The sequence below is a fragment of the Sus scrofa genome, chromosome 10 (assembly GCF_054392235.1).
Source record: "Sus scrofa isolate SSC_HxYL_T2T_F1_AM1 chromosome 10, Sscrofa_HxYL_maternal_Yorkshire_Landrace_v2.0, whole genome shotgun sequence".
Classification (NCBI taxonomy): Eukaryota; Metazoa; Chordata; class Mammalia; order Artiodactyla; family Suidae; genus Sus; species Sus scrofa.
This window is the reverse complement of record NC_139392.1, coordinates 2,121,699-2,136,024: the sequence shown is the minus strand read 5'-3', so window position 1 is coordinate 2,136,024 and position 14,326 is coordinate 2,121,699. Positions and strand designations below refer to the sequence as shown.

General features: G+C 38.1%; 1 long non-coding RNA gene across 5 annotated transcripts in view; it reads left to right on the top strand.

Moving 5' to 3' along the window:
• LOC146398754 (uncharacterized) overlaps positions 1–14,326 on the top strand; it is a 185,605-nt gene that overhangs the window by 123,186 nt on the left and 48,093 nt on the right. For 3 of the 5 annotated variants that reach the window (XR_014817226.1, XR_014817225.1, XR_014817227.1), the window contains one exon: positions 6,445–8,148. The exons of the other annotated variants lie outside the window; for them this stretch is intronic. This is a non-coding gene — a long non-coding RNA (uncharacterized LOC146398754). Of the gene's footprint in view, positions 1–6,444; positions 8,149–14,326 lie in introns of those variants that run through there. 5 annotated transcript variants of the gene reach the window in all.

The window sequence follows — 14,326 nt, the reverse complement described above, 5'->3', positions numbered from 1 at the left end:
TATTGGGTCCATTTTGTCCTCATTTTACATTTGAGGAGGTGAAGGCAGAAGGATGAGGAACTTACCTGCCCTCACAAGCCAGAACGTGGCATCGCCTCCCGCTGTGCTATGATGCATCATCTGACTGATGACTGGGGGGGCACACAAGGAGGGAGAATTTCTGACCATCTTGCTCTCCTTACTGGGAAATAGCACCCTGCTTCCATGCATCTTTGGCTTCCCCTCGAGTTGGGAGTTTAGACACCAGTCGGCCAGAATGGAAAATATTCACTAACTAGTAGAGTAAGACCTTGCTGCCTTGTCGCCTGTGGGGAGGACGCTATCTCTATCCACCTTCCTGACAAGTTCTCAGTATGCGCCTTCTATTCCACTTTCTTTGGGAAGAGCGTTCTCTAAAGGATGAAAGCTCCTATTATATGTAAGCATTGTGCCCTCAACCTAAATAGCATTATAACCTCTCATCATTACCTGCTTTCTTGGTTTTCACATTTAAAATGCAGAGTGAATATTTTTACTGAATGAGGAAAAAATCATATTCTTTCAACTCTTGACTTTGCCACTTAGAAAATATAGGTTTAATGTGTTTTGTTAGTGTAATAATAATTGCCAGTGCCATTACAAAAGAGGGGTCATGAGTTTCAAATTACTGGAAAATAAAAAAGACACATCGTAGAATGAAAAGTTCCAGTAAAACTAGATGCAGAAAACAAGGTGATAGAAGTAATTCCCTACAAGTTAGTAAAAACTATACAAACATTTTCAGCTCATCACTCAGATAAAAAGCATTGTCAGATTGAATTAAGACATTTTTAAGTGTTATTGGAGTGTAGTTGACTTACAAGGTTGGGTTAGTTTCTAAGTATACAGCAAAGTGAATCAGTTTTATGTATATATATATATATATATATATATATATATATATATATATATATGTATTATATACACACACACACACACACATCCATTCCTTGTCAGATTCTTTTCCCATAGAATTTATTACAGTGTATCGAGTAGATTTCCCTGTGCTAGACAGTAGCTCCTTGTTACTTACCTATTTTGTATAGAACAGTGCGCATATGTTAGTCCCAACCTCCTATTTCATCCCTCTCCCCAGTGTTTCCCCTTTGATAACTGTAAATCTGATTTTGAAATCTTTGAATCTGTTTCAGTTTTGTGAATAAGTTCTTTTGTATCATTTTTATTAGATAACACATATAAGTGGTATCATATGATATTTGTCTTTCTCTTTCTGACTTAGCTCTCTTAGTATGAAGATTTCTGAGTCCATCCATGTCATTATTTCATTTTTTATATGGCTTAGTAATAGTCCATTGATATATGCATCACATCTTTGTCCATTCCTCCGTTAATGGACATTTAGGCTGCTTGCATATCTTGGCTTTGTAAGCAGTGCTGCAATGACCATCAAGTATAGTGCTAGGAAAATACGAATCCCCCAATACATACTTGCTGAATTTTCAAACTGTTTTTCACTGTCAAAAGATTTAGGTGATAGATGAGAGTAAGTAAAAATGAAAGGATGATAGACTACTGATCAGAAAAGTTCCAATCGTATGTGTATGATTAAAACTGAAGCTAGCATACTGATATTAATTTTAGACAAAGTGTAAGGAAAGGTACAGAGACATTTTTAATTGCAACATGGACAGCTATATTTAAAAAACTACTACGGGAAATATGTAAGTGGCAAATTACATATCATCAAATATAAAGTGAACTCTGTTAGGTTCTCTGATTGGGCTCATTAAAACTCTCAGGCAACTTAAAATATGTCAATCGTGCTCATCCTACTCCAACAGATTACGTCTACTAAAAAAAAAAAACGTAACTGTCATTATTTTTAATCATCAGTATTGCCATTTTTTGTGATCTCTTAGTATTACAGAGTTATGTAAATGAAGAATGTTAAAAAATAGGAGTTCCCATTGTGGCGCAGTGGAAGCAAATCCAGCTGGGAACCATGAGGTTGCAGGTTCGATCCCTGGCCTTGCTCAGTGGGTTAGGGACCCAGCGTTGCCAGGAGCTGTGGTGTAGGTCGCAGACACAGCTCAGATCTGGCATTGCTGTGGCTGTGGTGTAGGCTGGCAGCTGCAGCTCTGGTTCTGCTCCCAGCCTAGGAACCTCCATGTGCCATGAATGTGGCCCTAAAAAGCAAAAAAAAAAAAAAAAAAAAAGACTATTAAAAGAACAGCAAAGAAGTCAGTAAGTGTTAGGATTAAATACTAAGACATGACACAAAAATACCTGCAAAATGATTTGTGCAAGAGACTGTTGTTTGCTTGCTCTACCACTTTCCACCTTTTTCATACTAAGATTACCTCTATTTGAGTTCAGTGCATTAGGGGGGAAAATATGTCTCAGCGATTCTTGGGGTAGGGTGGGTAATATGACTGTTACCTGACACGTGGGGTAAGGTTGGATACTTTGTGGCTGATTCCATGATGGGGAGTAGGTACAAACAGCCAGGATGATCAAACTTACCTTCACGTTGAAGCCTGGAATTCATAGATGGTAAACGGAGCTTCAGCAACTTATTTTGGGCCATGAGGAAAGAAGAGGAAGTTGAAAGAGTTGCTCTTGGCGAAACCATTGAGCTACTATGTCAACCCTAAACTACAATCTCCAGACATTTTTCCAAAAGAAATCATTTTTATCTTGTTTAATTCACTGCTCAGAGTTCTTAATAGCAGGTGATTATAATTTTAAATAAAAAATATTAAAAATTGTCAGTACATCAATGAAGTAGCCAGATAAAAATATAAAAATTCAGTAGTTTTTTTTCGTGTATCGTCATCACTTAGAATGTGTAATGAACAAATGCGCCCATTCACAAAAGCAACACAACTCTTAAAATAGATTGCATGAAATTTAGTAGGAATTTTGCAGGTTTTATATAAATACTATCATAAAATTTGCTAAGAATTTAGCAAATAGAAAATACAATAATAGTGCAAAGGAGAACAGAAAATTTTAAGTCAGTGAGGAGATATTATATATATACAACTGGATTTCTTTCAGAATGGTAGAAGATTATTCTTAAGTTTATCTTGAGCAATCAATGAACAAGCACAAAAAATTGAAATGCAAAAGTTCTACCAACCTAACAGTACAGTATTATAAGGACTAGCAACTGATTAAGATGTGTCATTTATTCAAAGAAACACAACTTATATTTAATTTCAATCATTCAAATGATTCATATTACAATTTAAATTTATTTTAAATACATTTAATATTTGCTATCATATCCGTGATTCGATTAATTCAATGAGCAAACTCCCGAGAGAGCAAATACAGATCTGAGAAGCTAAAAGCTGAATCTGTCAAAGATGCAGCGCTATGACAGACTCAGAATCTTATAAACAGTCAAAAATATTTTAATGCATTGTGTTAAGTACAAAATTGTGACACCCGTATAAAGCGACATGTTGTAATGTTTTATGATTGATTTTTTGACATTTTAAGTAAAAACTTAGGGAGACAGCATACTTCTCAGAAATTTCCATAATCTGTCAGTGTTCACATTTATAATATAACAGGCGTGCTCCTTATTTGTCATTAAATGTGTTGAAAATGGTCAGGCCAAAGCCATGTCCTTTCAAGCCTGGGAACACCTTGGTGCAGGAGCACCGTGTCTCGTATGTTTCGAGGTTAAGTTTCCCCCACCCTTCCCAGCGTTTTATTGAGTGTTTATGTGGAGAATCCAGCTGCTACTTGCAAAGCTGACACCAAGATTCGTATTAAAATGGAGCACATTCAATGACCCTGCACATCCCTCCCTCTTGGCTGTTGTGTTCCGAGTGACTTTAGTCAGTGCGGCGAGAATGACTCTCCCAGAGCTTGCCTCACCAAGATGCGCTCTTCAGCTTGCATATAAAGGAAGCTACCCTGAGGTGGAAAAGAAAGAACTCTCAAATAGCTCACACACACACACACACACACACACACACACACACACACACACAACCCCACCAAAAACCCCCCACAGCAAACCTACCATGAATGGAGCCCGAGATCCAATTATGTCATGCCGCACCCACGTTAGCAAACGATGCCTCTCAATGACACCAGTGCTTGATTTATGGGCATTATGCAGTCCCTAAAATCATATTTGTGGTTTAAGGTACTTGATTTGGTTTTCCTATAACTTGTAGCTGCAAATTATGACTGGACTCAAAGACTTTGAAAATGATGCAGAAGCCCAAGAGTATGAGACAGTTTATACCCTGTGAGACTGTTACACATTTTTGGTGAGTCAAAGATAGTTTGCAGGGGATCAGAGACGTCAGCCTCATTCTCTTGGCGCAGCTAATAAACAGGCAGATGTAGGCAATTAGGAGAAGACACTAGACACTCCAGAGGGGAGATGACAGGGGGTTGAACATTGCAAAAGAGGGAAAATGCCAGAGGGAAGGCAAAGCAGGGTAGAGTGCGTGGAGAAGGCAGTTATAGAGAATTTTGAGCAAAAACAGTATGGACCTCATGACTAAGCTCCAGGGTTACGACCTGCTGAGTATGCATTGGTTTTGACCAATGACGAGCATGTAGTAGATGGGTCAGACACAGTCTCGGCTACATCATAGGTGGGTACAACCAGGGTGTGGCTGGGCCTGGCTTTTTGTTTCTGTTGCCCTTTGATATCCCAATATAGCTGAGGACAGTGATGCCTGATGTTGCCGAAGGGGGAAGGTGAAGAAGCTTGGAGGTTTTCTTGCTGACATTCATCATCTAATTGCTGAACAGTAACTACCCCTCTAGGCTAGCCGTTTGGCCAGTTACAGAAGCTGCAATGATCCAGTCCAGGAATAAATCTACTTTAGCCCACCTTTACCTCTGCCATACTTCTTTATGTCACTCTCTCAATGTCTCAAGAGTAGGATTAGAAAATGGGGCCAGCCAAGGCTGAGATTGCTCTAATTCTCCCTCTGAACACAAAAGAGGATGACCTAGGGAGATTATCTGCTGAAATCCAGGAAGTCTTGGAGAGCCATGGTCCCAGTAGCATTCTCACTCCCCAACCACAGATGCCTCTAACTTTGGAGGATTGTAATGGGCCACGTAACTGGCTGACCGTGAACAATTATATGCTTAAAATGTTCCTCGGCCTATATTTTCAACTCTCTTGACAATCTGCTTTTGTGATTTTTCTAAGTCTCTTAAACAGCTTTCTCTCTTGTAAAACGCGAATAATAAAAACAGTAACGGTATCAGATGGTTTCGAGAATTGTTTAGTGCAAATAAAGAGCCCAGCAAAGGCCCATAAGGAGATACTTCAATTAAAGATAGGTAGCATTTCTTTTCTCAGTTGAGGAATCACTCCTTAAAGATCAGCGAGCTTAGTTTTACAGTCGTTTGATGATTTTTGTGCTCATCAAAAGCACATCATCATCCTGTGAAAACCACACCCAACTGTGTCTTGCTTTGTTTCTACTTAGGTGATAAAGACATCACAAAATAATGAATCATCACCAGCTAAAACTGGGATATCACTGACTTGTCAGAACACTGAGTCAGAATAAACGGCATTGTAATTTTTTTAGATTCACTCTAGAACAACCAGTAGGCTCTAGAACACTCAGAAGCTAGTGCTTTCTAGACTCTAGAATCGATTAGAACATATGGAGTCTAGCGTGCTTCAGATGACCTAAATAAAATAATGTAGTCCTCACCCTGTGCTCCTAAAATTCAACAAATACTATTGGAAATATGGGCTCTTTGAAAAAAAGGTATCTTATCAATTGTGACATCAAGCAAATATATTTAAAATAGTAAAATTTAGAAATATATAAGAAATTTTATAATGTTTACATTATAATAAGTGGCAAAAGAAAGGCATGGATAATATACAAAATAAATGCATAGGGCTAAAAACAAATAAAAGCAAAAAGTCCAACCTCATTAATTAACAATAAAATTTTTGGCATATTAAATTGATAGAAGCATTAAAATGCTGCTTTTCTCAACTCTGAAAAGACTATAGTCATGACTTCTCATTTATTATTTATGGGGATATATATATATAGGAAGAGTATCTTTAGAGTACGGTTTGATAAATTTTAAACAATTTATATTTCCATTTATAATATGATAAACTATTTAAATGAGGAAGCAACATACATATTTATATTCCTTACTGCATTATTTATAATTGCAAAATATTACAAACTATAGCAGAGTTTAGCAAAATGGTTAACTGACTAAGGTTATATGTGCCTAATAGAATGTTAAATAGCCATTAACAGTAATGTTTTGGAAAATATTACCGAGAAGAGAAACAGAAATGCTGTGATACTAAATTAAAAGCCGATATTCCAATGTTACATTTGAATTGAGTGCATCGAGTTGTGTGCTGGTGTGTGTGTGTGTGTGTGTGTGTGTGTGGGCGGGTGACTTTGCACTGCTCCCCTCTCTGCTATATTTCAGGTCATTAGTCAATCGTGATAATTCCATCACCTCGCCCACTGACTGAGGGTCCGTGATGTGGCTCAAATCTGACCAATGGCACCCAAGGGAAAATCTGGAAAGCTTCTGGAGAGTTTCCTTGCTCCTAAGGGAGATATACAGGAATAAAATGGAGAAACAGACATGACTCTCCTTCCTTCCTCTAGATGCCCTTGAGCTTGAATTCCAGCAGTTGTGTGTGTGATTACAGCAACGACTGCCGTATTGTTTCCCCATAATAATGAAGCCAACAGTGGATTTCGGAATCTCTGAATGATTCAGTTTTGGGGTCCATCTCTCTCTGGATGTCATGTTATTTCTGCACGCCCGTTATTTAAATTGTTAGTCGTCGCCTAACGTGTCTCAATTAATACTTTCCATATCATCACCTATCTATTAATCCATGCGTGCAGAAAAAATGTTAAAAAAAATCGGTTGTATGTATTCCAGATTTGATTTTCTTATGTATATGGAGATGGGGTATTCTTCGGTCACTATTTGGTATCTTCCTTTTAACAGACATGACTTTTTCTTCAATATCTTTTACTCAAATTCTTTTTTGGTTTTAAATGGCTGCCCTTGTGATGTATGGAAGTTCCTGGGCCTGGGATCGACTCCAAGCCAGAGCTGCAACCCATGCCGGATCCTTTAACCCAGGAGCGATTGAAACTTATATAAATCAAGCACACTTAAAAAAAGAACACGTCCATTTCCTTTTAAGGAAGAGGTTGATGAGGGTTTCCAGTAGGATTAGCAATGACTCTTACTCCTAAACCACAGAGACTCCCTAGCGCTATACTGAGAGAGCGAAAAGGGAGTTCACAAATGCAGGCGCGGAAGTCAGCCACCCAGGCAGCGGCCTGCAACCGGGTATGAGGGTTATCTTCCCTCCTTTCTTTCCATGCCTTCACTTCATTTTGCACCTTCCTTACAAACAAGCTGCCCCTCCACTCCCCTCCAGGTTGTGTGCGCTGTCATATCAACACAGCACTGTGTTTACCTTTTCTTGGGAACCGGAAACCCAGTTCAGCCTTTGAATCTCATAGTTCCAATTCCAGATGGTCAGAGTGAACCCTGCCGCGGCTGAAGCCCCTAAGTTGTGCACTAATCAAATGTGAGAGGATGTGGGCACGGAAAGAGGATTCTGGTGGGTGAGCTTGGAGCAAGTGTCCCGGACCAAATCGAATGTACAGAGAAAGGGCCATATGTGTACAAACACGTCTGTATGAAATGAGTTTAGGAGCTTGCCTTATAAAGATGATTACAAGAGGACGGGGTTCTGTTTGTGTGCAATAGAGGAGAGCTGCACCTCCGATCACTTACGTGTCCAGCAGATTGTATGTGACGTGTCCAGCAGATGGTATGTGAGAACAGAAAAAACTTTGCCCTTCGTTCCAGCCCTCACTGTGCCATTAGCCAGATGTGCATCTTTGGAAAGTCACTTACTGTCTGTGAAACTTCATTTTTCCTTTATAAAATTTTGTGTTGGACACAATTCTAGCTTGAGTTTCTCCTATAGTAACATTGTCTTTTTCTACAGGCATATAGTTCATTGTAAAATTTTTTACAGTTTCCGCCTGTTGATCTACATTACAGCTTAGTACGGGGCTTTTCTTGATTATGTCCTTCAATATTTGTTATAATTAAGGTCACTTCTCAATAAATAAAATCTAAGTACCATATATGGATTCAGTAATGCCACCAATACATTTGTAAATATATATGTTTTATTCATAATGTTACATATATAAGCATATATGTCTATGTGTATATAAAATATATATACCTACACATAACTATATGTAAGACTAGAAAAGAAACATCTGCATATACTTAAGAAAAACCTTTGGGTTTTTTTTTTTTTTTTTTTTTTTTTTGCTTTTTAAGGCTACTCCTGAGGCATAAGGAAGTTCCAAGGCTAGGGGTCAAATCAGAGCTACAGCTGCTGGCCTATGCCACAGCCACAGCAAGGCAGGTTCTGAGCTGCATCTGTGACCCATACCCGGAGCTGGAGGCAATACCACATCCTTTAACCCACTCAGCAATGTCAGGGATCGAACCCACATCCTCACGGATACTGGTTGGGTTCGTTTCTGCTGAGCCACAACGGGAATACTGAGAAAAATCTTGATAATTATTTTGAAATGGGTCATAGGCGAAAAGCATTATATGATTTAAAATTGGCTAATATTATTATAAGACTTTGCAGTATTTATCCAAGAAACAAACATATGATAAAAGAGTAATTACATCATTGAAATATAATAAAAAATAGATTGAGCTCTTCAAATTGTATTGAACTGTAAGAAAATAGTTTGTTAACTGGTGAGAATGAGTATACAGCCGTCAAATCTCCCTTGCAATTTTCTCTTACCTATCTTGTGACAACTGTCTTAACCTATCTTGAATCTAATATCATAGATTCAAGCATCACTTGATATTATGATCGAAAATAATAGGTAGCCATTTTAAGTATAAAAATTGGAGCTTCCACTGTGGCTCAGTGGGTTGAGAACACGAGATAATATTTGTAAGGATGCAGGTTGGATACCTGACCTCACTCAGTGGGTTTAGGATCTGGCATTGCTTCATGTTGCAGCATAGCTTGCAGATGTGGCTCAGATCTGGGGTTACTGTGGCTTTGGTGTGGGACTGCTGCAGCTCCAGTTCAACCCCTAGCTGGCCACTGGTGCAGCCCTAAAAAAAAAATAAAAAGAGAGAGAGATGAATAGAGTGTCATCTGCATATATATATATAACAGAAATAAAAGTTGACATGAATTATAGCTAAGTAGCTAATTAAAATTTTGAAAATTTTATTTATTTAAAATAATTTAACAATACATTGCCAGTACTTTGTATTTTATTTTTATATGACAAATAGATTGTGTAAGAGGAATGCAGTTATTTTCTCAAGCAGTAAATAAATACCCTTCAAAATTCCCTGTAGTTAGCCCAGAAGTGCTAGGCAAGTATTGTTTTGTCGTGTGGTACAATGCGGAAAAGTCAGGTGCCTCTGGCCTCCTTGGTCCACAGTAGACATAATGGCTTTGCAAAACCAATGATGAATAGCTCCATGCAACCCTAAAAAATATAATGGAGCTCTATGTTTCTAAACACCAATATCCAGTGGTTTGCCAGGTCCATTGTAAGTGTGAGAAAAAGTGTGAAATGTCTGTCAGAAGCAACAGTGCAGATGAGATTTATATAAACATGTAGACACAAACAAATATACAGATAAATGTGCCTAGAGATGTATACATGAAATATATGTTCATATATATATACATTTACATTTTGAAAAAGAAAAAAATGGTAATTTAAAACCTGAATTATATAAAGTTATAAATAGGAGCAAAGAAAGTATGGTGTAGGAGAAAAAAATGAAATGTTCCTTATAATAAAAAACAAAATTACCTTATAATATAATAAAAAAATGAAGTGTGCCTTGAAATGATATAACTATGTTACATGAAAATGGTGAAATGCTATCCCAGAGGAGGCGTAAAAATCAACCCCTCATAACTGTAAACAAGCAGAGGAATCTCAGTGTATGTCAAATCAGTGGTATATATATAATGATCCAGAGAAAAGTTGAACTTCAAGTGACTTTAAAACAGACTCTTTCGTGTGTATGTGCTCAGTATCATATAACCTCAGGACGAAAGGAACCGCCAAGAAATTCCCTGATGCCTTGAGCAAGTTCAGTGTTGTTAATACTTTTTGTTTTATTGTCTGGAACTTGTCACAAGCACACTGCAAGCGTAGGTTATATTGGCGGTAGAAAGAAGCGATTACAGTCTATCCTCGCAGAATCTTTATTTTGTGAATGTATCTACTCTTCAACATATATTTGCAGTCTCAACATCAAAATAGTGTTTTTGTGGTCCTTTGAAGGTGGAGTGGCCACAAATTTGAGTCCCTGAACACACGTCCCACCTAGGGCCAAGCCGGGCGATGCTCTGCTTTTCCTCCAGCTCGCAGACCGTACACGAGGGTCCTTTTCGCATCCCATTACTTCCAGATGGTTCACAGTTTTGTACTTTTTGTTGGTGACTTCACTGTTTAAAATGGACCACACGTCTATAAAGCCCTTAGAGGAAGACATAGGCAGAACACTCTGACATAAACCCCAGCAGTATTTTTTCAGATTCACCTCCTAGGGTAATGAAAATAAGAGTAAAAGTAAACAAATGGGACCTAATTAAACTTAAAAGTTTTTGCATAGCAAAGGAAACCATAAATAAAACTAAAAGGCAACCCACAGAATGGGAGAAAATATTCACAAATGAAGCGACTGACAAGGGATTATCTCCAAATTATGCAAACAACGCATACAGTTCAGTATCCAAAAAGCAAACAACCCCATCAAAAAATAGGCAGAAGATCTAAACAGGCATTTATCCAAAGACAGATGGCCAAAAAAAACCATGAAAAGATGCTCACTGTTCCTAATTACTAGAGAAATGAAAATCAAAACTGCAGTGAGGTTTCACCTCACACCAGTCAGAATGACCACCGTCGAGCATGGACCAGCAGTAAATGCTGGGCGGGGTGTGGGGCAAAGGGGACCCTCCGACACTGGTGGTGGAGTGTGAATTCATGCGACCACTTTGGAGGATAGTGTCGAGCTTCTCTAAAAAATTAAAAGTAGAAACACCGTATAATCCAGCAATCCCACGGCTGGGCATCTATCTGGAGAAGACTGTAATTTGCAAGTGCACCCCAATGTTCCTTGCAGCATTATTTACAGTAGCCAAGTCATGGAAGCAACCTAAATATCCATCAACAGAAGAAGGAATAAAGGGGTGTGTATGTGTGTGTGTGTACATTGTATATGTATACATAGTGTGTATATATACAATAGAACATTACTCAGCCATAAAAAGAATGAAATAATGCTATTTGCAGCAACGTGGATGGACCTACAAATTATTATTATACGAAGACACAAACATCATGTGATATCACTTATATGTGAAATCCAAAAAAAAGGTACAAATGGATTTATTTGCAGAAAAGAAACCGATTCATAGACTTTGAAAACAAACTTATGGTTACCATAGGGGATAGGCTGGGGAGGGATTGTTGGGGGTTTGGGACTGGCATATGCACTCTGTGGTATATGTAACGATTGGCCAATGGGGACCTGCCATATAGCACCAGGAATTCCACCCAATATTCTATGATAATCTATATGGGAAAAGAATCTGGAAAAGAATGGGTGTGTTTGTATGCATAGCTGAATCACTTTGTTGCACAGCAGAAATTATCAAAACATTGTAAACAGACTTCACTAAAACCTTAAAAAATTAAAAGAAAATAAAATGGGCCACACGTACAGTGCTGAAATGCTGCCTATTATTTATTCCTAAGGCCAAGAAGGCTGTGATGCGCCTTGTGTAGGAAATGTGGTAAACGTAGTTCAGGTTTAATGTTTCATGAAATTGTTCAAGAGTTCAATGTTAATGAATCAACAGTATGCATTAAATAAGCTGTCTTTAAACAGAAGCATACATAAAACAAGATTCTATTTTGATTGGTTGATGAACATGTTCTCACCAGAGGCTCATAAGATTTTAACCCTGTATTTCCCTCAGCAGTAATCACTCAGTATTCATTAATGTAGTATTTCCAGAGATTTTATAGAGCATGACAACTGTGTGAATACAAAAAATTGACTGTAAATATTAATACAGAGTCATTGAGAAAAATATTTCCACCTTAACTTGCTCTGTACCGGGAGAAAGAGGGATCACAGTTCACTGTCTAGATGCAACGACCCATTTTTACGTTTGTATACTTTGTCATCTTATGAATAATTTACAGAAGAATAAAAGGAGCAGTGAAAAAACTCACTTAGACATTTAAGAAGTGAAGCAAAACCTTCAAATTTATATTCAATCTTTGCTGTTTTGCAGTTATAAATACCCACCATTGGCAATGCCACTGCAACGCCACTAATTGTAAGCTATTGATACATAGTCACTTTGTTATTATTGATCCCAGGTTATAAAAGCCAAATCAGATGCATCTCTAACTAGTTATAATTTATATTCATTTATGTTCTCTTCCTTTACCACATTGTCAAAATATAATACTTTCAAATTTTTGACAAATTTTTTTTTTTTTTTCCTTTTTAGGGCTGCACCCATGGCATATGAAAGTTCGCAGGCTGGGGGCTGAATCAGGGCTACCGCTGCTGGCCTACACAGCAATGCAGGATCCGAGCCACGTCTGCGACCTACACCACAGTTCACGCTAGTGCAGGATCCTTCAACTCACTGAGTGGGCCCAGGGATGAAACTTGCATCCTTACAGTTACTAGTCAGGTTCATTACCACTGAGCCACAACGGGAACTCCTCATAATGTTTTTGATAAGAGGACCTGATTTGCTCCATAATTTAAAAGCTCTTTATTTTTAGGAGTTCCCGTCGTGGCGCAGTGGTTAACGAATCCGACTAGGAACCATGAGGTTGTGGGTTCGGTCCCTGCCCTTGCTCAGTGGGTTAAGGATCTGGCGTTGCCGTGAGCTGTGGTGTAGGTTGCAGACACGGCTCGGATCCCACGTTGCTGTGGCTCTGGCGTAGGCCCGTGGCTACAGCTCCGATTAGACCCCTAGCCTGGGAACCTCCATATGCCGCGGGAGCGGCCCAAGAAATAGCAAAAAGACAAAAAATAAAATAAAATAAAAGCTCTTTATTTTTAGATTCCTAAATATCATGTGATAAATTCAATTAGTATTTTCATTTCTGTGTTATGTCCACGTGGTCTTTCTACACAGATCTCCTTCCACATTTTGTTTTTAATTTATGAACCATATCAAGTGAAGTTTAAAGTACAAATATAATAAGAGATGGAAGAATATTGTTAACACATTGTTACAGGAAAAATTTTATAGTAAAATCGTCCAATTTCAAAAAAAAAAAAATCCAGTTTCTTGTCAGAAAATGTTCTGTAATGAACTGCTTTGCATTGGATAATTGATTGGAAGGAGTACTATATTTTTGTCCTTTGGAACATATATTTTTAAAAAGAAAAAAAAGTTAATTTCAAATCAAGAGAAGTAGCATCTAAAGTTTGGTTAAAGGATGTGTTGGTAAGACCGAGATAAACCCGTGGTTGTACGTCAATTGTGTCAGAGAAACCAACTCATTGATGGGAGAAAAAAAGTGGATAAATTCTTTGTAGACTAATTCTACCCATAATTGCAGAAGTGATAGCTTTTTTTTTGGTCACAAATTTGACATTCCTAATGAGATTCATAAATCTATTTAATATCTCTACAACTAGATGAATGGTTAATGGTCAATTTGTAATTAAGGTATGGAGTCAAAACCATCTGGGCTCATTGCTTAGTTGTAGTATCACCAGTTGTGAAACTGATAACACTTTATACTTGACGTATGTCCTAATGGGAATGTGATAGGAATAACAGTATCACCTATAAGACATTCTTGCCCCAAACCCAAATTTTAATTTATTAAAGGCTCTAGACTTAAATTTTCCTTTTGCCATTATTATTATTGTCTTTTATCTTTTTAGAGCCGCACCCGCAGTACATGGAGATTCCCAGGCTAGGGGTCAAATCGGAGCTGTAGCTGCTGGCTTACACCACAGCCACAGCAACACAGGATCTGAGCCGTGTCTGTGACCTACAGCACAGCTCATGGCAACGCCGGGTCCTCAACCCACTGGGCAAGGCCAGGGAAAGAACCCATGTTCTCGTGGATACTCGTTGGGTTCGGTTCATTCACCACTCAGCCACAATGCAGACTCCTGCCTTTATTATTTCTTTATTTAAAGTATTTATTGACTATGGTTGATTTACAACGTTGTGTTGATTTCTACTGTATAGCAAAGC